Here is a 23,002-nt window from a genome sequence, read left to right as displayed (position 1 = left end):
AACTAGACTTGCATACAAGGCCAAACAATGATTTAGATCCTACTTATCATTAATAAATCGATCAAATAGAAATTTACTCCAAGCATGAGTCTCCAAGTCAAACTTGGTTAATCAAGTTGGACTTGGACAATATTGGGTCCCCAAGGATCAAATTCATTACCTTGATAGACCTTATCGAGGTTATGATCCAGGGGAGCCAATAGAAATACTATTTTTATTAATAAATAGATTTGTTTGATAATTACTTTTACTGCTTTTATTATACATGCATAGACTAGGCTAGATAAGGACCTAGGCTCGATTTACACTTGACTAGTTAGGCCTAGGAGTTACTGTAAGGAAATTAAATATTTAATTTCTTTGAAAGGCTTTATCTAGAAGTGGTGGATGATCTCATACCCAAGAAGGTCTGATGCCTCACCACAGCCTAGAAGCCAATCATCGAAATAAATATTTAATGAACTAACTATAAAACCTGAGTCTAACTGAAATGTAAACTAATCCTTAGATTGCAATATAAATTTAAGATAAAATTAACCATCTCACAAATAACTCATAAGCTTCCCTGATTGACAATTTAGAAAAGACAGAGGTGGACTTAGGATAAATTTAGTAAACTTAATAAATTTAACTCAACCTAATAAACTTAACTTAATTAATTTCTAAATTCTTAATTAATTTCTGGATTCTTAATCAATTTCTAAATTCATAATTAATTTCAAAACTCTTAATTAATTACAAAAGCATAATTAATTTCAAATCATAATTACTTTTCAAAATCTTCTCAATTGATTTTCAAAATTTAATTATTTTTAAATATTAATTAAAAAATTATAATCAATTTCTAAGATTAATTAATTTTAAAACTTTAATTAATTATAAAACTTTAATTTCAAAAATTTAATCAATTAACTTTCATATCTAAATAAGTTTCAAATATCAATTAACTTTCAAATTTAATTAATTTTTCAAAGGGTTAATGTTAATTGATTTTCAAAGTATAATTAACCTTCAAAATCTTAATTATTTCTAAATTATGATTAATCCTACACTTATATTTTAAAATTCGAAATTCAAACTCATTCAAAAATCAAACTTAAGTTTTTAAGTCTCAATTTTAATATTTCTGAAATCCAAGTTCTAAGTCAAACTTAAATATTCTTCAAAATTCAATATTTTGAAATCTAGATCAAACTTAAATATTTTTCAAAATATATCAAATTTAAATATTTTCAAAATTTAATATTTTTGAAATCCAAATTTAAAGTCAAATTTAAATTCAAAATTATCTAAAGTTAAGATCAAACATAAACATTTTCAATATCTTTAAATGTATATAAACTTAAAATTAAGTTGAAAAATAACTTAAGTTTATCTCACACACAATGACAGAGGCAAGGGGGCACGGGGGTGTGCGGAAGCACCCACTTGCTCCCAGAAATTCCACCAACGACCTCCACCAAGGATCTCATTCCTTCCTCCTCCCGATCGTTCCGTCTCCTCCGATCTCGACACCAGAGCTCCCATCGAACCCTACCTCTGTTGCAAACTTCAATGAGATGGAGGTGGACGGCGACAATAGAGATGTGGCCGACGAGTAGGATGGTCGAGACGGTGGGGGCGAAGAGGAAGTGAATATCAAATGGGAGGTTTGTAAGTGTGGTAAGACGTTCCAAGCCTCCGACTACATTCCGTACCTAGATAATTGGAAGGTCATCAAGAAGCTCAAGTCACGACAACACATGGAGCACCGGGAGTAGCATTGCCCCAAGCCTAGCCTCAGGTGTCTTGTGTCGCTACCGTGGAGGTACAATGTGTCGATTCCATGGCCCAAGAGCAGAGACATGGTGAGATTGATTCTTGGGTAAGCCGGCTATGGTTTTCATTTTCCCCAATTCTCTCATTGATGGTCGCAATGTATCTTATTACCCCTGATGATTGCCCTAGCTAGTTTCTCGTTGCTTCCGATTCCCGTGTTGACTCGTACTAATCTGTAAAGGAGGAACGTGCTACCACTTTGAGAAGAATATGGTATGATAAGTTAGCATCTGTCGAGTATGATTATCTCAGATCACATCCATGGAACTTTGATAAGTGTGAAAATAGAAGGGAAAATGACGGAAGTATTCTGCTTGCTATCAGATGATATTTTGGTTGCTTTGGAGCTTTGCCTGTCATTCATTTAGTCTTCCTAAATTCTCTATTTTGCAGTCAACAGATTTGGTATGATAATGTTCCTCACACCAAACTCGTTGAATATAAGAAAGACCAAAACTGAGTACGGAGGTGATTACTTGGTTTTCCTTCTTAGTGGAACTCAATTTAAAGATGGTGTTTCTAAATACATTGAGTTCATCGAGCAAGTAAGCAAGTATTCTCAGCTATTTTGATATTCTGTTGTTGATTTCAACCAAAGAAATTGCTGGACATGCCTGTATTAGAGGCCAAGATGCTATTCCTTCTATAATTATGGGTTTCTCGTTTGATTATTTTTTTCTCTAGAGTCAGTGGAATTTTGCTTTTAATTGGTTCAATTAGCACTTATGACCTAAGGCTTACCTTTTGATATTATTGAGTAATGAACATGAATGCATGCCCTGTTCCATTCTGTTTCTGTTACTTTCTTTAAAATGTACAATGCTCTTTATTAATTCCAAATTTTTGATAAATTTTCATTGCAAGATTATCCATTGTTGATTGTCTTGGGTGGGAATACATTCTAGTATCTTGTATTTTTTTAATATTATGTCTTCACTCTTCTCCAATGACTCATTTGAGATGAACTCTATTTTCATTAAATAGACTACCTAATGAGAATGATTATTTTATCCAATCTTAGGCAGTATTGGATATCAACCTCCAGAGGTAGCAACAAACCTTGTCTTTGGTAAATGAAAAGAAATTATTTGTTATCCTTGTGTTGGTAACATTACTTTTTTTAATGCCATCATCACTAAATCATCTTAGATATGGGAAACCATTCCTGAAAATGTGCAATGATCTTTTGTAAAACTACATTCAAGTTAAAACTTTTTCTATTTTTCTTTGATTTTTAATCATTTTTTAAATAAGTTCTCAAATTGTAATAAGCATATATGCCACTTTGATTTTCTAAAGCTGATTTTTAATGGGATTCTCAATCTAATAATTGATAGATTTGTCTAAACTAGTAACATTTCTTTTCTTGATTTGACCAGAATCTTCTAGCCATCAATGGGGGAGGGCACACAAGGGGTCCTTGATGTTGGTTGTGGTGTTGCAAGCTTTGGTGGATATTTAAGGGATAGGATCCGATACAATTTGCATTAGAGTGTGGTATTCCAGCCTTTTTATCAGTAATTGGAACTCAGAAGCTGTTATTTCCTAATAATGTATTTGATTTGATTCGTTGTTTACTCTGTATAGTCCACTGGGATGCAGATGGTACCTGTTATATTTTAGTCAATTCTTTTACTTTTGTAGAGTAATGTTTATCCTCAATTTTATATCCGAACTATGTTAATGCAGGTGGAAAGCCACTGGAGCTCAATAGGATTCTTAGACCTGGAGGTTTCTTTGTTTGGTCTCCAACACATGTTTACCACTACTGAGAGGGACCAAAGCATCTGGAAGTGTAGTGACATTTGTCAATTTCTTTAAATTTCATGATCTCCTTTGTCATCAGCAAGACTACGTGGCTTTCGAAAGCTACACTATCTTAAATTTTTAACTAGTACCCTTTTAAATTTTTGTCTGGATCCGCTACTGCTTATACAAACTCATAAGTTGAACATATTTGATACCTTAAAAAGGGTGAAATGAAAAATTAGGATAATAAATAATTACTTATATTTTAAACTTGTATTTTTTTTAATTTTCATGCTTAGACTCTAGGACACTCTAAAATGTTTTTGGCATTAATTAAGGGAGTGTGAAAGAAAGTTAAAGCATTAATTCTTTTTCAAAATTTTTAAAATAAAATATTTTTTAAAGTTAAATTTTTTTAAAAAAAATATTTCATCAAGTTCAATTTTTTTTTAAAAAAAAAAAATTACTAAGTTTCAATGTACTTAACTAAGTTTTTCTTAAAAATCTTTTCAAAATCTAAATACTTGATAAAGTATTTTTTTTATATTTTTTAAATATTTTTCAAAGAAATCATTTTCTTAGCTAAGTATATTTAGAAGAAAATCTTTTTAAAACTAAGTGTTTTATCAAAATCTTTTGAAAAGCTAACTCCTTAACTAAGCTTTTATAATATTTTTTTAAAACTGAGTACTTTTAACTAAGTTTTTTTATTAAAACCTTTATAAAGCTAAGTCCTTTACCAAAACTAATTTTTTATCAACATCTTTTTACAGGTAAGGACTTAACAAAGTTTTATCATTTTTTTAAGCTGAGTACTTAACTATGTTTTTCTTTTTAAAAGCTAAAGTATTTAACTATCCTTTTTATCTAAATCTTTTTAAAAGCTAAGTTCTTAACTATGTCTTTTATCAAAATCCATTTTCAAAAGCTAAGTACTTGACAAAATTTCTTTAAAAAAAATCTAAGAATTTAGCTACGTTTAAAAAAAAAAAAAAAAAAAAAACAAAGAGGGTGCTACCCTTCAGGGGGAGTTTCAAGTTAAACAGATTAAAAGCTAGTTTTTTTTTTTATATAGTTCTCTCTACTTATATTCTTTTTAATTTATGTCAAAGGGAAAGGGAGAGAGAATAATTAAAGTTAAGTTAAAGCATAAGGGGGAGTTTTTGTTATATAAAATTTGTTTAACTTATGCTCTTACTCTTGCTTAAACTACTTTTATTACAGATATGTTTTACTTAACTTTGAACCAAGTTGTCATAATAAAAAAGGAGGAGATTGTTGGTGCAGGGAGCACCAGACGATGAACCTAAGTTTTGATTATAGAAAAGGATCCAAATTTAAGTTGTCTTATGATCTAACATGTTTGAATGAGTTTGCAGGGAAGCCTAAGGGTACTTAGACAAAAGTCCTAGTTGCGGTTAGGCAGGTGGAAACCCCTAGGGGGTGGTAACCCTAGGCAGAAAGTCTTGACAGGTAGAGTGTTTCGGGCAGAAATACTAGAGTCAGGGACTCTAGGTTGAAATCCTAGTGTTGCGGACCAGGTGGAAGTCTGAGCAGGTCGTGGAGCGAACATCCAGCATGAAGATCGGAAGCCTCGGGTGCTGAGAAAAAGTCCAGTCGGTCTGGAGGACCGGACTGGCAACAGGTAAACTCTCCTGAGTAGAGTAGGTGAGGACGCATTCCCCGATGAGAGAACAGTAGGCATCAGTTCGACTTAGGGTTTCCGGAGAAAATTCGAAGTCAGAACCGGACAGTCCGAAGGCTGTCAACTTATTTGTTTGATAATATTTGCTATTTGTCTAACTCTATTTCGCAGGAAACTAATAATTCTATAGGGTCAGACTTAGCTTGATCGGTCGATCGAACTGCCAGATTGGTCGAACCCCAGTACAACAGGATTAGATTTTCATATTACAGACCGGTTCGATCGAGGGATCGGTCAATTGAACCTAGGGATCGGTCGACCGAACTGTAACGACCACCCTTCTTACTACTACTACACTCTAAGGATGACCGTTACTTAACTACTAACTCTACTTAACCGGTATGATTAAAAATCACATGGAAACCCTACCGAAAAATTTCGACAGAGTCTCCCCCTTACCGGTGACCATATTCAACAATACATGCAATATATACTCAGCCACAAGCGGCTGGAACACATATCAATCAACCACGCAGTATAATAAATCCAAAATAAAGAAAACAACACACAAATATCTACTTACTAAACTGAACTCATCCTACATGCAATCTAAACAGAATAATCTCAAATGACATGCACTTAAAATACAACTCAAATGTTTACAATAACTAAAATGCGGAAACTAAAATTAAAACTTCTTTCCTAGTCCCAAGGCTTCCATAGTCCTGACATCACACATCCTTCGAACACCTCCTTGTCGCCTTCCTTTCTATATCTTTCCTTTTCCTGTATCTGCAGTAAGAGGAAGTGTAGTCTATAAGCAAAATTTACTTAGTAAGCGCTATCTAACTCACAAAATCACGAATGTGCAGGTATACGAAAAGAACTAGAAACGATATGCTCTAAAAAGAAATAAAGCATAAACATAACTGCTCATGTTAAACTAATAGCAAAGAAAAGCTAAGGAATCTACTCATGTAATTCTAATAGTTAATCATGCTGCTCATCTAATATGTAAACATGAAAACTACTCATCTACTAGATAAACATGGTAGAATAAAGAACTAAACTTACTGATTTTTAGAACTATATGAATCTTATTTCATTTGTTCTAAACTTAATCTTTAATACTTTAGGTTTATGTAAAACTCGTTTTACTTGTCCAAAAACTTATACTTATAATACTTCAAAATAATAATCAACTTCTTCTTGGGCCCAGGCATAGTACCATCTTATGCGCGTTCCCTAATAGGTTGGGGTAGCGAGCCACCAATCCTAAAAGAGCAGACCTCGGTCTACTATTGCCAAGACCTCGGAATTGGACACCTGGATTTGTTTAACGACAACCTCGGAAGTCGGGTACTAGCCTCTTCTTAAAAGTAAAATACTTATAATCTTAATTACTTCTTCTTTAAATGTCTCAGCATTTTAATAGGCACCTTGTGTGCTAAAATCCCTAAAGTCTTGACTTTTGGGATCTACTTAAGGCCTCGGCCTTTTCTTTCTTTTCTTTATCTTTCTTATACTTTTCTTATAAAAGAATGCTTCTTACAAAACTAAAATGTTTAAACAAATTCTAACACTGAAATGCTTAAACAAAATCTGCATACAAGTTTAAACAGAATCTGCATATTAAGCTTAACAAAAATCTAAATATTAAGTTTATCAAAAATCTGCATACTAAGCTTATCTAAAATCTGCATACTAAGCTTAACAAAATCTGCATACTAATACTTTATAAAAATCTGCACTTGTTACATGGATTTAAACTTCTATGTGATTCACACCTACTGCATGATCAAGAAATCTGTTCATGTATATCTAATAGCAAAGGAAACTAAAGGTATCCCCGTGCATATCTAGTGGCAAAGCAAACCGAAATGCTGAAACTATAACAGGAAAAGCCTAATCTGCTGTTTTAGTTCATTGAAGAACAAATCTGAAATGCTATAAATGCATGTTGTCCATGCGTGTAAGAATAGCAGAAAATAGATACTGATATGCTAAAAGACAAGGCTGCACATGCTACTAAATCGACGACAAGGGCTAAATCTGAAATGCTACTAGGTGCAGTTCGTACTTGTGAAATACTCAGAACTAACTAGGTAAATCAGAAACTGTAAACAACTAAAGACCGAAAACTAAATCTGCATGCTTAAAACTTATAACGGAAAGATCTAAAACAGCAATTAAACTAAAGGCGAACGAAACTAGAAGCTAAATGAGAAATCTGCACCGTTTCATCTATTGATCACGCCTACTGCCAACACAAGAACTACCATAAACTTAAATGGGAATTCTATACTGATATGCTTAATAGAACCACATGCTTACAATTAATCTACATACTAAACTTAATCCTTAAAGTCGTTTACACCAAAAAGGAAAATCATACTGAGCATGGACGAAAAAAGAAGGCTAACAGCAATCTAATCTACTTTACAGCAACCAATAAAACTGCAATCAAACTAAATATAAAGGAACTAATCCCCAACTAAAAGCTAGGGTTCGGATCAAGGAGAAAGATCAAATTCATTCATTTGCATAGCACTAATGATAAGGAACAGAACCGAATCAAGAAGAACAACTCCAGCAATAACAAGAAGGAACGATTCTAGCTGTAACAAAAGAATCAATCCATAAATTTCCCTAACGATTTAAGGAAACTCCTAACAAACTCCTAGAAACTTCTAGGGTTCATGCATGCTTCGGAAACAAAAAGAGGGACAAAGAGATTCGGAGCTATCCTACTGCAGGTGAGTAGCGACTTACCTTGCTATTCTTGAACTCACAGCCGACAAAAATCCCTTCTAGGGTTCGGACGAGCCCATGATCTCAGCGTTCTCCTCGTGTCGACGCGTCCTCCTTGACAAGATGATCACGACGATGTGAAAGACCCTCGGATTTGGTCCTTGACCGGCCGCCGGAGATGAAACCTAGCTTCGGTTTCGTTTCCGCCCGAGAGAAAACGTCGTCGCCGAGAGAGGAGAAAGAAAAAGTTAGGTTTTTTTTTTTATACTTATTCCTCTTGGTAAAAATACCAAACGAACTCCAAAAATAGCATAAAAATACTCTAAAAATTTCTAGAAATCTCTAGAATTTTTCTATAGCATTTCTAAATATTTTTGAATTATTCTTGGGGTTCAAAATGAGAAAATTTGGGTCGTTACAATTCCCCATACCTTATAAAAAGTTCGTCCTCGAACTTAGAATAATTCTAGATTTCTCTTTCTCATACTGTCCTTACGCTCCTAAATAATTTCCTCGTGCTTCTGGTTCTAAATAACTTTCACTAATGGTACTCTTTGTTCCTTAGTCTCTTAACTTCTCGGTCCTCTATCTTAACATCTAGTTATGCCAAGAATAATACCTGATATCTTCTCTATCCTTTCTAAACATACTTATGTATATATGAATATAAGAGAAACAAAACTAAAATTGTCTCTATTCCTTCTAAGCATATGTATCAAAACATAAAAAATTAAAACAAGAATTTTCTTCTTTCCTAAGCACATATAAGCAGATACTCTATACTGCAAATAATAAAGAAAGCATAAAAGAAAATTAAATACTTTCTTACTTGAAGACGGCAAGGATGGTGCTGATGTGTGATGCTGGAGGATGGGAACTGCTCTGATACCAACTGTAACGACCACCCTTCTTACTACTACTACACTCTAAGGATGACCGTTACTTAACTACTAACTCTACTTAACCGGTATGATTAAAAATCACATGGAAACCCTACCGAAAAATTTCGACAGAGTCTCCCCCTTACCGGTGACCATATTCAACAATACATGCAATATATACTCAGCCACAAGCGCCTGGAACACATATCAATCAACCACGCAATATAATAAATCCAAAATAAAGAAAACAACACACAAATATCTACTTACTAAACTGAACTCATCCTACATGCAATCTAAACAAAATAATCTCAAATGACATGCACTTAAAATACAACTCAAATGTTTACAATAACTAAAATGCGGAAACTAAAATTAAAACTTCTTTCCTAGTCCCAAGGCTTCCATAGTCCTGGCATCACACATCCTTCGAACACCTCCTTGTCGCCTTCATTTCTATATCTTTCCCTTTCCTGTATCTGCAGTAAGAGGAAGTGTAGTCTATAAGCAAAATTTACTTAGTAAGCGCTATCTAACTCACAAAATCACGAATGTGCAGGTATACGAAAAGAACTAGAAACGATATGCTCTAAAAAGAAATAAAGCATAAACATAACTGCTCATGTTAAACTAATAGCAAAGAAAAGCTAAGGAATCTACTCATGTAATTCTAATAGTTAATCATGCTGCTCATCTAATAGGTAAACATGAAAACTACTCATCTACTAGATAAACATGGTAGAATAAAGAACTAAACTTACTGATTTTTAGAACTATATGAATCTTATTTCATTTGTTCTAAACTTAATCTTTAATACTTTAGGTTTATGTAAAACTCGTTTTACTTGTTCAAAAACTTATACTTATAATACTTCAAAATAATAATCAACTTCTTCTTGGGCCCAGGCATAGTACCATCTTATGCGCGTTCCCTAATAGGTTGGGGTAGCGAGCCACCAATCCTAAAAGAGCAGACCTCGGTTTACCATTGCCAAGACCTCGGAATTGGACACCTGGATTTGTTTAACGACAACCTCGGAAGTCGGGTACTAGCCTCTTCTTAAAAGTAAAATACTTATAATCTTAATTACTTCTTCTTTAAATGCCTCAGCATTTTAATAGGCACCTTGTGTGCTAAAATCCCTAAAATCTTGACTTTTGGGATCTACTTAAGGCCTCGGCCTTTTCTTTCTTTTCTTTATCTTTCTTATACTTTTCTTATAAAAGAATGCTTCTTACAAAACTAAAATGTTTAAACAAATTCTAACACTGAAATGCTTAAACAAGATCTGCATACAAGTTTAAACAGAATCTGCATATTAAGCTTAACTAAAATCTGCATATTAAGTTTATCAAAAATCTGCATACTAAGCTTATTAAAATCTGCATACTAAGCTTAACAAAATCTGCATACTAATACTTTATAAAAATCTGCACTTGTTACATGGATTTAAACTTCTATGTGATTCACACCTACTGCATGATCAAGAAATCTGTTCATGTATATCTAATAGCAAAGGAAACTAAAGGTATCCCCGTGCATATCTAGTGGCAAAGCAAACCGAAATGCTGAAACTATAACAGGAAAAGCCTAATCTGCTGTTTTAGTTCATTGAAGAACAAATCTGAAATGCTATAAATGCATGTTGTCCATGCGTGTAAGAATAGCAGAAAATAGATACTGATATGCTAAAAGACAAGGCTGCACATGCTACTAAATCGACGACAAGGGCTAAATCTGAAATGCTACTAGGTGCAGTTCGTACTTGTGAAATACTCAGAACTAACTAGGTAAATCTGAAACTGTAAACAACTAAAGACCGAAAACTAAATCTGCATGCTTAAAACTTATAACGGAAAGATCTAAAACAGCAATTAAACTAAAGGCGAACGAAACTAGAAGCTAAATGAGAAATCTGCACCGTTTCATCTATTGATCACGCCTACTGCCAACACAAGAACTACCATAAACTTAAATGGGAATTCTATACTGATATGCTTAATAGAACCACATGCTTACAATTAATCTACATACTAAACTTAATCCTTAAAGTCGTTTACACCAAAAAGGAAAATCATACTAAGCATGGACGAAAAAAGAAGGCTAACAGCAATCGAATCTACTTTACAGCAACCAATAAAACTGCAATCAAACTAAATATAAAGGAACTAATCCCCAACTAAAAGCTAGGGTTCGGATCAAGGAGAAAGATCAAATTCATTCATTTGCATAGCACTAATGATAAGGAACAGAACCGAATCAAGAAGAACAACTCCAGCAATAACAAGAAGGAACGATTCTAGCTGTAACAAAAGAATCAATCCATAAATTTCCCTAACGATTTAAGGAAACTCCTAACAAACTCCTAGAAACTTCTAGGGTTCATGCATGCTTCGGAAACAAAAAGAGGGACAAAGAGATTCGGAGCTATCCTACTGCAGGTGAGTAGCGACTTACCTTGCTATTCTTGAACTCACAGCCGACAAAAATCCCTTCTAGGGTTCGGACATGCCCATGATCTCAGCGTTCTCCTCGTGTCGACGCGTCCTCCTTGACAAGATGATCGCGACGATGTGAAAGACCCTCGGATTTGGTCCTTGACCGGCCGCCGGAGATGAAACCTAGCTTCAGTTTCGTTTCCGCCCGAGAGAAAACGCCATCGCCGAGAGAGGAGAAAGAAAAAGTTAGGTTTTTTTTTTTATACTTATTCCTCTTGGTAAAAATACCAAACGAACTCCAAAAATAGCATAAAAATACTCTAAAAATTTCTAGAAATCTCTAGAATTTTTCTATAGCATTTCTAAATATTTTTGAATTATTCTTGGGGTTCAAAATGAGAAAATTTGGGCCCAAGAGAATAATATTTGCTTAGATAGTTACTCTGCTTTGATAATATTTGCTATTTGTCTAACTCTATTTTGCAGGAAACTAATAATTCTATAGGGTCAGACTTAGCCTTGATCGGTCGATCGAACTGCCAGATTGGTCGAACCCCAGTACAACAGGATTAGATTTTCATATTACAGACCGGTTCGATCGAGGGATCGGTCAATTGAACCTAGGGATCGGTCGACCGAACTGAGGATAAGAGTTGACCTGATCAGAGTTGGGGTGATCGGATCAGATGAGGAGATCATCTGATCGGTCGACCAAATATGGGGATCGGTCGACCGAACATGGGGATCGGTCGACCGATCCACTTCGGGTCAAACTTGATCCCGAGTTTCGAGGATCTGGATTAGATCTAAAGAGGCTATAAAAGGAGCCTCGGGTAGCACTTCAAACACAACCTGAAACAGAACAACCTGTGTTCCTGTGCGCTACTCCGAACGCTTCAACTACACTCTGCTGTTCCGACAATCGACAACTACTTCTATCATCTTTGTATTTGTCGGTATAATCTTTTAAAGTTCAATACTTGTATTTACTTATTTGTAAAGATTTTCGAGCTTTTAGTGATTGCTCATCGAAAGCACTCTCACGTGCGGGCCTTAAAGTAGGAGTCGACACAGGCTCCGAACCAAGTAAAAGAAATTGTGTTAGCATTTGTTTCTCTTCATTATTCCGCTGCGTATTCTGTGTGTTTTACGAAATGAACATGAAAATCACGAGCGCTATTCACCCCCTCCCCTCTAGCGCTTTCGATCCAACAGGTTCCTCCAAGGAAAAGTCAAGAACCATTCCTGAACCTGAAGGTGAGTCTGACCAAGACTCAAAAGACGAAGAACACCTTGGTAAGAAAAATGTTCATCGGGAGAAAGAAGAACTTCAGCAGAAATGACCTGTAGAAGATCAACTCCACTACCGAACTAAAGAATGTGACCTGCTTCGGATGCAACAAGAAGAGTCACTACAAGAATGAGTACCTGAAGCTAAAGAACGACAAAACCAAGGCAACCAAAAAAGAAGGCACTCAAAGCAACGTGAGACAAATTGTCTTCAGATGAATCGGATGTCGAAGATCAGAAGCACTGAAGCTACCTCATGTTGATGGCCTGTGAATCAGAATCGGAGGATGAATCAGAAGATGGCTCCGAACCCGAATCAAGCCATAATCCGTACTCGTTTTCGAAGGTTTTGAGGAGGTAAACTTTAATTTAAGTAAAAAGTTTTTTAAAGTCATCGCATGTTTAAATAGAAAATTAACTAAACAAGAAAATCAAAATAAATTGCTCCTTGAGAAAAACCAACAACTCAAGGAATAAATTAAAAAATCAAATACAAATCAAGTCGTAAAACTTGAGGAAAAATCAACACTAAAAATTGAAATTAACAAAGTTAAAGGGTTGTTAGAAAATTTCACAACTAGATCTAAAAATTTAGATCTAATATTAAATAATCAAAAAGCAGTATACAACAAATCTGGGCTTGGATACAAATCCAGCTCAACAATAAATCATTTATGTCACTTATAACTCAAACCAAAACACAAACTAAAGCTTGGGTTCCAAAAATATGTCTAACCACGCAAGTAGGAATTAACCAATACTATATATCCAAAGATAAAATATATTATATAAAATCAAATAACCCAAATCAAAATTCAAAACATAAAATTAAATCAACCAAACCAAAGTCAAACCATAGAAATAATTACAAGACCAACTCAAACCCCAATTATCATCAAGTTCATTGAAATTATAAAAGTAATCGATATAAACCCAGAACTAAAATTTAATCCAAATTAATATAACCTACCCGGCAGGGTAATTAGGATTAGCTTAAAAAGGGACAAAAGTTTAACTTTACTTATGGTACTGGTGAAGTTTTGGATGATAGAATGTTAGAGAAGCTCTGTCTATGCATGTCTAGGAAGATATGACTTTGACCTGGTGTATTTGACTTAGTAGAACTAACTGACGTTACCACCTACGGATCCTAACTAGTTAGACCAAGGTTTTTTACTAAGTTCAATGGATGAGACTATTTGAAAAACCTCGAAGTCATGGTTACTCTAATGATGTCAAAGTGACTCATCATAGCCCAAAAGTTTATCCAAAAAATACCTATTTATTGAACTCAAAGTTAAACTTGAATCTAACACAAGGATAAACCAAACCCTGATTTGAACTTAACTCATCTCATAAAAATTATAGGATTCCCTTATTGAAAACATAAATCGGGTAAGATGCTTAAGGACCTAAAGTTAAAATTAAAATTCAATTAAAATTAAATTAAATTAAATCAAATTAAAATTTAATTTAAAATTAAATTTAAAATTAAATTCAAAATTTAATTCCAAATTATTTTTCAAAAAAATTATTTTAACTTAAAAATTATTTTAACATAAAATTATTTTAAATTATTTTAACTTAAAAATTATTTTAACTTAAAAATTATTTTAAAAATTTATTTTAACTTGAAAATTATTTTAAAAATTATTTTAACTTGAAAATTATTTTAAAAATTATTTTAACTTAAAAATTAATCCTTTAAAGATTATTTTAAATTAAAAATTATTTTAAACTACTTTAACTTAAAAATTATTTTAAAAAATTATTTTAACTTAAAAATTAGTTTAAATTATTTTAACTTAAAAATTATTTTTAAAAAATATTTTAACTTAAAAATTATCTTAAAAATTATTTTAACTTTAAAATTATCTTAAAAATATTTATTTTAACTTAAAAAAAATTACTTTAAAAATTATTAACTTAAAAATTATATTAAAAATTAACTTAAAAATTAAAATTAACTTAATTTTTTTAAAAAAAAAACCTAAGGACTTAAACATTCAAACTGATCTTAACTCCTACTTGTTGTATGAATCCAAGTGGATTTTGGATAGTGATTTCTCCAATCACATGACTGGGATCAAACCAAATTCACTCAACTAAACTACAAAAGCCTAGAAATAGTTGCCTTTGGAAAGAACGGTAAACTCAAGGTAATTAGGATAGATGATATTGAACTCAAAACTAACTTTATTATTAAAAAAGTATTACTTGTAAAAAATTTCAAGTACAACCTTCTTAGCATTAGTCAATTGCATGATTCTGGATATAAGGTTAGATTCCTATCCTCGGAATGCTTAATTAAGCACTTAGATAATCCTACTATAAATCTAAAAGGGTTTAGAAAAGATAATATCTATGCAATTAACCTAACCTCTTCTTCACTTAAGTATTATTTAACACAAAAAGAAGAAACCTGGTTATGGCATAGAAAAATAACACACGCCAACTTTAGAAATATAAGTAAGTTAAATGGATTAGTTAGAGGTTTACCAAAATTATCCAACTTAGGGTCAACAATCTGTAATGCTTGTCAACAAGGAAAACAAACAAAATCTACTCACAGACCAACTAATCAACTTCAAACAAATTCAACACTAGAACTGTTACACTTTGACTTATTTGATTCCCATAGAGTCAAATCAATAAGTGGAAGACTATATTGCCTAGTAATAATAGATGACTACTCTATATTCACTTGGATAAAATTCTTAAAAAGTAAAGATGAAACATTTGAAATCTTCACTAATTTTTGTAAACAAGTTGAAAATAAAAAAGATCTAAAAATTAAAAGAATCAGAAGTGACAATGGAGGAGAATTTAAAAATCATAACTTTAACCAATTTTGTCTTGAAAATGGTTATCATCATGAATTTTCATGTCCTAAAATACCTCAACAAAATGGAATAGTAGAAACAAAGAACTCTACTTAAAACTTCTAAGACAATGCTGAATGAATATAACTTATCAAAATATTTTTGGGCAGAAGATTTTAGTATAGCTTGTTATGTACAAAACTAAATTACAATAAATAAAACTCACAATAAAATCTTATTTGAATTATATTATAATAAACAACCTAATATTAAATACTTTAAAGTATTGGATGTCCAGTCTACATATTAAATACAAGAGAACCCTTAAGAAAATTTACCTCAAAAATAGAAAATGGAATATTTGTAGGATATTCATTAAACAGTAGAGGTTATAGAATATATAATAAAGTCACACTGAAAATCAAAGAAACCTCAAATGTGAAATTTGAAGAGACCAACCAAAACTTAGAATAAACCCAAATTCAACCAATTAATTTTATTCAAGGTAACACTAGTCTAGGGAGAGCTAATGAAACCTAATTCACGAAGAAGAAGATCAACTTCAAGTGAATGAACCTCCTAGAACCTTAAGATTCAACTTAGATCATTCAATTGACTAAATAATCGGTGACCCAGACCTAAGGGTTCAGACTAGGTCATCCTTCAGGAACCTAAGTCAAATATCCCTAATTTCAAAAATTGAACCTAAAACAATAGCTGAATCCTTACTTAACCCTGACTGGATTATAGCCATGCAACAAGAGCTAGCCCAATTTGAGAAAAACACAGTCTGGGACTTAGTACCACCACCCAAAAATAAAAAGATAATAGAAATAAATGGGTAATTAGAAACAAACTAAGTGAAACTGGGGAAAGTATTAGAAATAAGGTTAAACTAGTTGCTAAGGGGTTTAGTCAAGTAGAGGGACTTGACTATGATGAAACATATATCCCAGTAGCCAGACTTAAGTCCATTAGAATGTTACTTAGCTATATATCCCATAAAGGATTTAAACTTTATCAAATGGATGCTAAATTCGTATTCTTAAATGGGCTAATCAAAGAAGAAGTTTATGTAGGTTAGCCACCTAGGTTTGAGAGTTTAGATCATCCTGATCATGTATTTAAACTTAAGAAAGTCCTATATGGACTTAAACAAGCACCTAGGGCATGGTATGAAAGACCAACCTCCCACCTAATTTCTAAAGGATTCAACCAAGGACAAATTGACCCAACCCTATTTGTCAAATCAATCATACAAGATATTTTTATAGCCCAAGTTTATGTAGACAATATAATCTTTGGATCAACTAATTTAGAATTTTTGCAAGAATTTATAACCCTAATGGAATAGGAATTTGAAATGAGCCTAGTAGGTAAACTAGCTTACTTTTTAGGACTACAAATTAAACAAACAAATGAGAGAAATTATATTTATCAACAAAATATATTAATGAATTACTTAAAAATTTGGAATGGAAAACACTAAGGAAATAAAAACACCTATGACAACTAACACAACCTTACATGATGATTCAAATGGAAAACAAGTTGACTTAAAATACTATAGGAGTATCATAGGTAGTCTATTATACTTAACTGCAAGTTGACCTGATATTTTATTTGCAGTTAGTATGTATGTTAGATACCAAAGCTGTGCTAAAGAATCACATTTGACTCAAGTCAAAAGAATTTTTAGGTATCTCAACGGAACATCAAATATAGGAATTTGGTATCCTAGAACAATCAATTTTGAACTAATAGACTATTCTGACTCAGATTACGCTGGCTGTAAATTAGACCGCAAAAGTATAAGTGGTGGATGTCAACTACTGGGTCCATCACTTATCAGCTAGTTTAGTAGAAATCAACACAATGTTACCTTATCTATTACTGAGTCAGAATATATAGTTATAGGATTTGTTGCACAATTATTATGGATGACACACACCTTAAAAGATTTTAATTTAAACTTTACAAATACAAAAGTACTAATTGATAATGTTGGTTCAATTAATTTAACAAAAAATCTTGTGCATCATTCAAGAACTAAACATATTAAAATTAGACATCACTTTATCAGGGATCATGTCACTAAAGGTGATATTGAACTCAAATATATTGAGTCCAAGTCTAACTTAGCTGACATATTCACTATACCCCTCCCTGAATGTGAGTTTAGTAACTTACGTTAGAAATTAGGAATGTGATTAATAGACTAGGACCTTTACTTTTAAAAATATTTTCAAAATTTTTCTTTCAAATTCTAGGATAAAACTTTTTATTTCTCAAAATTCCCTGTTTTTAGAAGTTTCAAAATCAGTTTTTAGCCTTTGTATAGATCAAACTCTTAGAAAGCATGCTCCTATAGCTCTAGAACTTGAGCATCTCACCAATACACTAGGATTACCCTATTTATGTATTGTTAAACTTAGAAAGGGGTGAGATGCATAGGCAGATTGCCTGGACTTAAAGATGATTATATCAGTGCATCAATACAAGTCTCGGTGTTAAAAACTAAACTTACAGTAATCAGGTTAAGTTATTCAACTTAGTCAAATACTGAATGAATAAACTAAATTTAACCTGACTAACCAAGTGAAAGCTGCTATATTCTGATAATTAGTAAGTAACTAATGGTTAGACAATTAAGGATACTTTCTAGTTATTTTTACTTTAAAGTAATATCATGTTCAGGGGGAGAATTACTATTGAACATATTTTGCAAAATTGTGTTTAAATTTTTTTTAGCCTTTTTAAAATTTCAAAAGTTCTTTTAAAATTAAAACAATAAGTTTTAAAGATAGCTTTAGAAAATCAGTTTTTTTTAAGATTTCAAAATCTTACTTAAAGTTTTACTATTCGGTCTTTGAAATTTTTCCTTATATCTTTTTCAAAAATTCATTTTCGAAAAGTTTTCCAAAATACTTCGAAAAGATATACTTCAAAATATTCCCTGTTTACAATTTGAAAATGTTGTTTTCTGAATTTTTTTTCCAAAAATCTAGCTTTATCAAACTTTGTGTCTTTCTCTTAGCTATTTTTGAAAATCCTGCTATCAAGTTCTTAAACATCCATTTATGAGAATAATTTTTCAAAAATATTTTTAAAGACATCTTTAATTTTTAAAGTTAACCTCCCCTAAGTAAACCTTGAAAAAAAAATTTTAAGTTACTTTACTTAGCCAATTCTTCCAAACTTATCTATGCTTATTATTTTTTATGAATGCCAAAGGGGGAGGGTTAGGTGGATTTAAGTTAAGCAAAATACTAGACAAAACACCAAACTAACTAAATCAAAATTATTTCATTAGTCTAGTTATTTTTTCATATTTTTCATAAACTTAACCTAGGTTGTCATTACATCAAAAAGGAGGAGATTATTGTGGTGATTAGCACTAATGGTCTAACTCAGGTTTGGATGAATGACAAAGTAGGTTAAGTTAGTTTTGTTGTGATCTAACACTTTGACTGAGTGTGTAGGAGAAATTCAGCTAGGTCGATGGGCTAACCGGATAGCTGGTGTGAAGCTCAGCTAGGTCGATGAGCCGACCGGATAGTTGGCACAAAGTCTAGATAGGTCAACGGGCTAATCGGATATCTGGAATGAAGTCCAACTAGGTTGACGGGCCGACCAGATAGTTGGCAAGAAGTCCAGACAGGTCGACGAGCTGACCGGATGTCTGGCAAACAGTAAGTGAAGGTAAGTCACTGGAGGAGAGTGACTATGAGGATGTGTCTCAATTGAGGGATAGTAGGCGTCGGTCCAGTTTAGGTCCATTTGGGATCCCTACACTGAGACCTTGACTAGTTTCTAGTCTTGGGAGGACAGGAACTAATTACTCTATTTATTATATTGTAAGCAAGCTACCTTCGGGTGAACAGTACCCGAGGGCGCCCTCCATGGCTATGGAAGGCGCTTCAGTACTGTTCATGGAAGGCGCCTTCCATGGCTATGGAAGGCGCCCTCCGCGGATAAAATTTGACTTTACTGCGAATAAGTGCTAAGGAAATTGGGATAGGTTTTGCCTCATTGGAGGCGCCTTCCATGGCTATGGGAGGCGCCCTCCAAGCCCTTTACAGGGGAGTCTCAAGTAGGCACTTATACAACAACTACATACGAGCTACTGTACGTTCATTCAAGCTTCTGACTGCTCCCGATTGATAATACAACTCTACTACGAAGCTGCTGAGCCTGACGACTGATCCGGGGAGTTTTGGTCATTCCCGGTAGACAGACATCAACACAAGAAGAGCTCTCATTTAGATCCATAAAAGTGTTGGTAACTTTGTCTTTGCACTTAATTACAATAAAAAGGCAAGTGCAGTGTGTTGCACTTGACCTAACCTTTTTGTACTCGATTCTCTCTTCTGGGGGTATCGGAAGAAATTTTTAGTGGATTGTCCATCGATAAGTCCGCGGGGCCTAGGCCTTGGAGTAGGAGTCACCGAAGGCCCCAAACCAAGTAAAAACCGCCTGTGTTTTCTTGTGTCTTGGTTTTTGCTTTCTCATTTTCATTTTTTGATGCGTACTCTACTTTTAATTTTTAAAAGAAAATAAGTTTTAAAAATCACATGATTCATCCCCTCTCTCACGTGCGTCACGATCCAACAGAAGTAGCCCGATAGGGGATGAAGCCTGTTCCTGTCGATGTTCCCTTAGCAAATTCTTGCCTATTTGATTTAAGGCTTCTTTCATTATTTTGGGTTTCTTGAAGAGGAAGACTACACCAAAAATTTTCATAGTAGGCGAATTACGAGGAAAAAAAAGAGTTTCTTCTTACCAAACAAAGCGCTTAGTTCAAGATTGACTGAAATAAGTCTAAAAATATACAATAGGCCCGCTATAGTTAACTCGAGCAAGCTAAATTTTAGGCCTTTCATATATTCTATAGCTGGACCCAAATTTGTATCTACATGAAGGTGCCTTAAATTTGGGATAGGAGGAAGATCTTGCTGCCAATTTGTAGGGTAAGGGGGAGGAGAGGGGAGATGAATGAAGAAGTACCTATCTCTCCATTCCTCTTGGGTTGGTACTCAATTGAATAGAATCACCTTAAGGCAAGATTGAAATTTAAACAGGCTATTTGCTACAAGAAGAGGAAGAAAATAATAGTGAAATAGGGGGGATAAGGTAATATTGAGCAAACGACAAACGATGACAAAGCCACTTAAAATATTAAAGGAGTGAAGAATGAGTTGGTTCAGTGGTATATTGAAGTAGTGGCTGACTGAAAGGCTGACTGCGACAAGGAAAGGAGACAAGGGAAATCGAAGCCCTGATACAACTTGTTCTACAAAAATGGCAACACCTCTCGGAGGGGAACAATGAGGATGATCTTTGAAAGTAGAGATTATGGCATCAGGAGGAAGGCCGTAGTTGACATGGAGATGGTAAGCCTCCTCGAGAGTGAAGCTAGAAGAGCATTGCATGTACCACTCGTTAGTCTCCACCATTTAGGAAGAAAAGATTGTGCAAGCTGAAAGAGAGGAGTAGTGGGAAGGTGAAAAGGAGAGGATGAAGACAACAATGAAAAGAAAGCCTTAGGTTTCTTTGAAGAATGCTCATGTGGACAAGAATGCTTATGAGGACCCTCTAAAAAGGGTTTTCTAAATATGACCATCCGATCATAACCATAAGAAAGGCAGATCAAGTGTAGCCGTGAGATGAGGAAGGTAAGGCAATGGAGAAAGAAAAAGTTGTATACCTCTAATGATGTATACACACGTGTCACCAATAAAAATCCTGCACTGGAAGTTGATTCGATAGGTAGTCATTTCGAGGCATTACCGCTTCTACCAAGGAGGATTTGATTTCTTGTGCAATTCTTTAGTTATAGGTTCGAACGAATTTTATGGTTCGGATAAAAAGTAATAAGTAAAAAAAAAACAACCCTACTTGATCGAGAATGATCCTACATCTCGATCAGGTTTAACTCGAGTTAGTCTCAAATAATTTCATTCAAGACAAACCTCAGCGAGTTTTGGTTAGGATGATAATTAGCCCCGCACGCCACAGTTCACTTGACTGGCTTAATGCCGAATGAGTTTTGATCAAACTGACAACTTCCGCATGCCATAGTTTGCTCGATTGGCTTAGAAGGCTGGGGGCAACGGGTTACATGAAGTAGGATTTGCTCGGTCTTAAAGTGCGAACACACCTTAAGCCTAGAAAGATTTATCTTTTTATGAGTGATCCTTGTCTTATCCCATTCAGTTTGTGGACTGGGTGGAACTCTCTTATAGAATCAGAAGAAAGAATGCAGTTAATGAACAATGAAACTTCAGCATAAATAGAAATGTTAAAATTAAGTAAAAATTGGAAACTTAGCACATTAAAAATGTCAACATATGGGGCATGGAGTGCATAGATTGATAAAGGACAAGATGAATCATGGGAATTTAGGAAATAGATCAGGGGGAGCACTTTTAGTTATTCGATCATAATCTAGAGAACTAGTAGGAGAATTAGAAGTTATGTAGTTGCCTTCCCTCAGTTGCTCCATCGCGCCTTATGCCCCCAGTACGAGTGCATGGACAATGGAGTGAGCAAGCGGTGCATTAAACTCTTGCATTTGGAAGAGCTCATTCTTCTTTGTGTTAAGCCACTCTTCCTCTTCTGCTCGATAAGTTCCGAATTCTTCTTGGATGGTCATCAATTCCACTTGGGCAGACACTAGATTAATTTGGGTGGTGGTCAGCTCAGACACCAAAGAATTCCATTCAGCCTTTTGAGTTGCTAGCTCTGATGCTTTGGCAGCTAGCTCAGCAATATGGGCAACTTCTTGTGTTTGTAGTTAACTAGATAATTGCACATTCTTCTTGGTCAACTCGGTCAGCTTTGCTTGCAATTCGGCTCAAAGACTTGTTTCTATCTGAAGTTGAGACTCAATCGAATCTAATGCAGTCTTCCATTGGGTCACCTTTTCAAGCTCAGCCTTGGTTAGTTCTTGAGCTTCTTGGAGCCGAGCTGATAATTTTTTTATTTGGCCGAAGTCCTAGATGCCCACTACTTTAGAATTTTACTACTTCAACAATTCGTTCTCTCAGGCTAAGTCATGTAGGCGTTGAGCAACATTTATACTAATGGCCCAACCCGGAATGATAAACACGATCATGAACCACTGTGATAGAGGAGAAGAAAAACAATCTATTCATGTTACAATATCTTTGTCTGTACATAGGCAAGCTCGTCTGATAGTTCCTTAAGGGAAAGTTCACCAAGTAGTTTTTGGGTGTTGGACCAAGCATTTACCAAATGACCTCCTAACAAAAGGGGAAAGGTAACAGGAGGAAGATATGCGTGGGAGATTGGACTGGGGGTAGAAGGTAACAGAAGAGCATAGGAGATGGACTAAGCTCTTGTGGTACGATGTCATTAGACTTTCCTTGAGGGGAAAGCAAAAGGTTGGAATCTAGAGGAGCGCTCGGCAAGGAGGGGCCTTCTCCAGTAGGAATAGAGCTAGGTGATAAGAGGGTAGGATAGAGAGCAGACAAAGTTGTCTCTGGAGATGGCTCATGTCTCTCTTTGAGAGAGATATCTTCGGAGATAGTTATTGCATGCCTTTTGGGAGAATGAGCGAAGCTTTCGCCCCTTGTGTTTCTTCT

General features: G+C 34.2%; 1 long non-coding RNA gene across 4 annotated transcripts; it reads left to right on the top strand.

The window, feature by feature from the left end:
• The first annotated feature begins 1,373 nt into the window (after positions 1–1,373).
• On the top strand, positions 1,374–3,729 carry LOC122044947. 4 transcript variants are annotated; one of them, XR_006129862.1, is made up of 5 exons: positions 1,374–1,864; positions 1,952–2,031; positions 2,212–2,363; positions 3,198–3,423; positions 3,508–3,729. It is a non-coding gene; the product is annotated as an uncharacterized LOC122044947 (long non-coding RNA). The 4 variants fall into 4 exon arrangements; XR_006129860.1 differs by having other exon boundaries at positions 1,952–2,363; XR_006129861.1 differs by having other exon boundaries at positions 1,374–2,031.
• The last annotated feature ends 19,273 nt before the right edge of the window (positions 3,730–23,002 follow it).

Source organism: Zingiber officinale, chromosome 2B (genome assembly GCF_018446385.1).
Source record: "Zingiber officinale cultivar Zhangliang chromosome 2B, Zo_v1.1, whole genome shotgun sequence".
Classification (NCBI taxonomy): Eukaryota; Viridiplantae; Streptophyta; class Magnoliopsida; order Zingiberales; family Zingiberaceae; genus Zingiber; species Zingiber officinale.
Note: the sequence above shows the minus strand (reverse complement) of the source record. Positions and strands in the feature narration are given on the sequence as shown.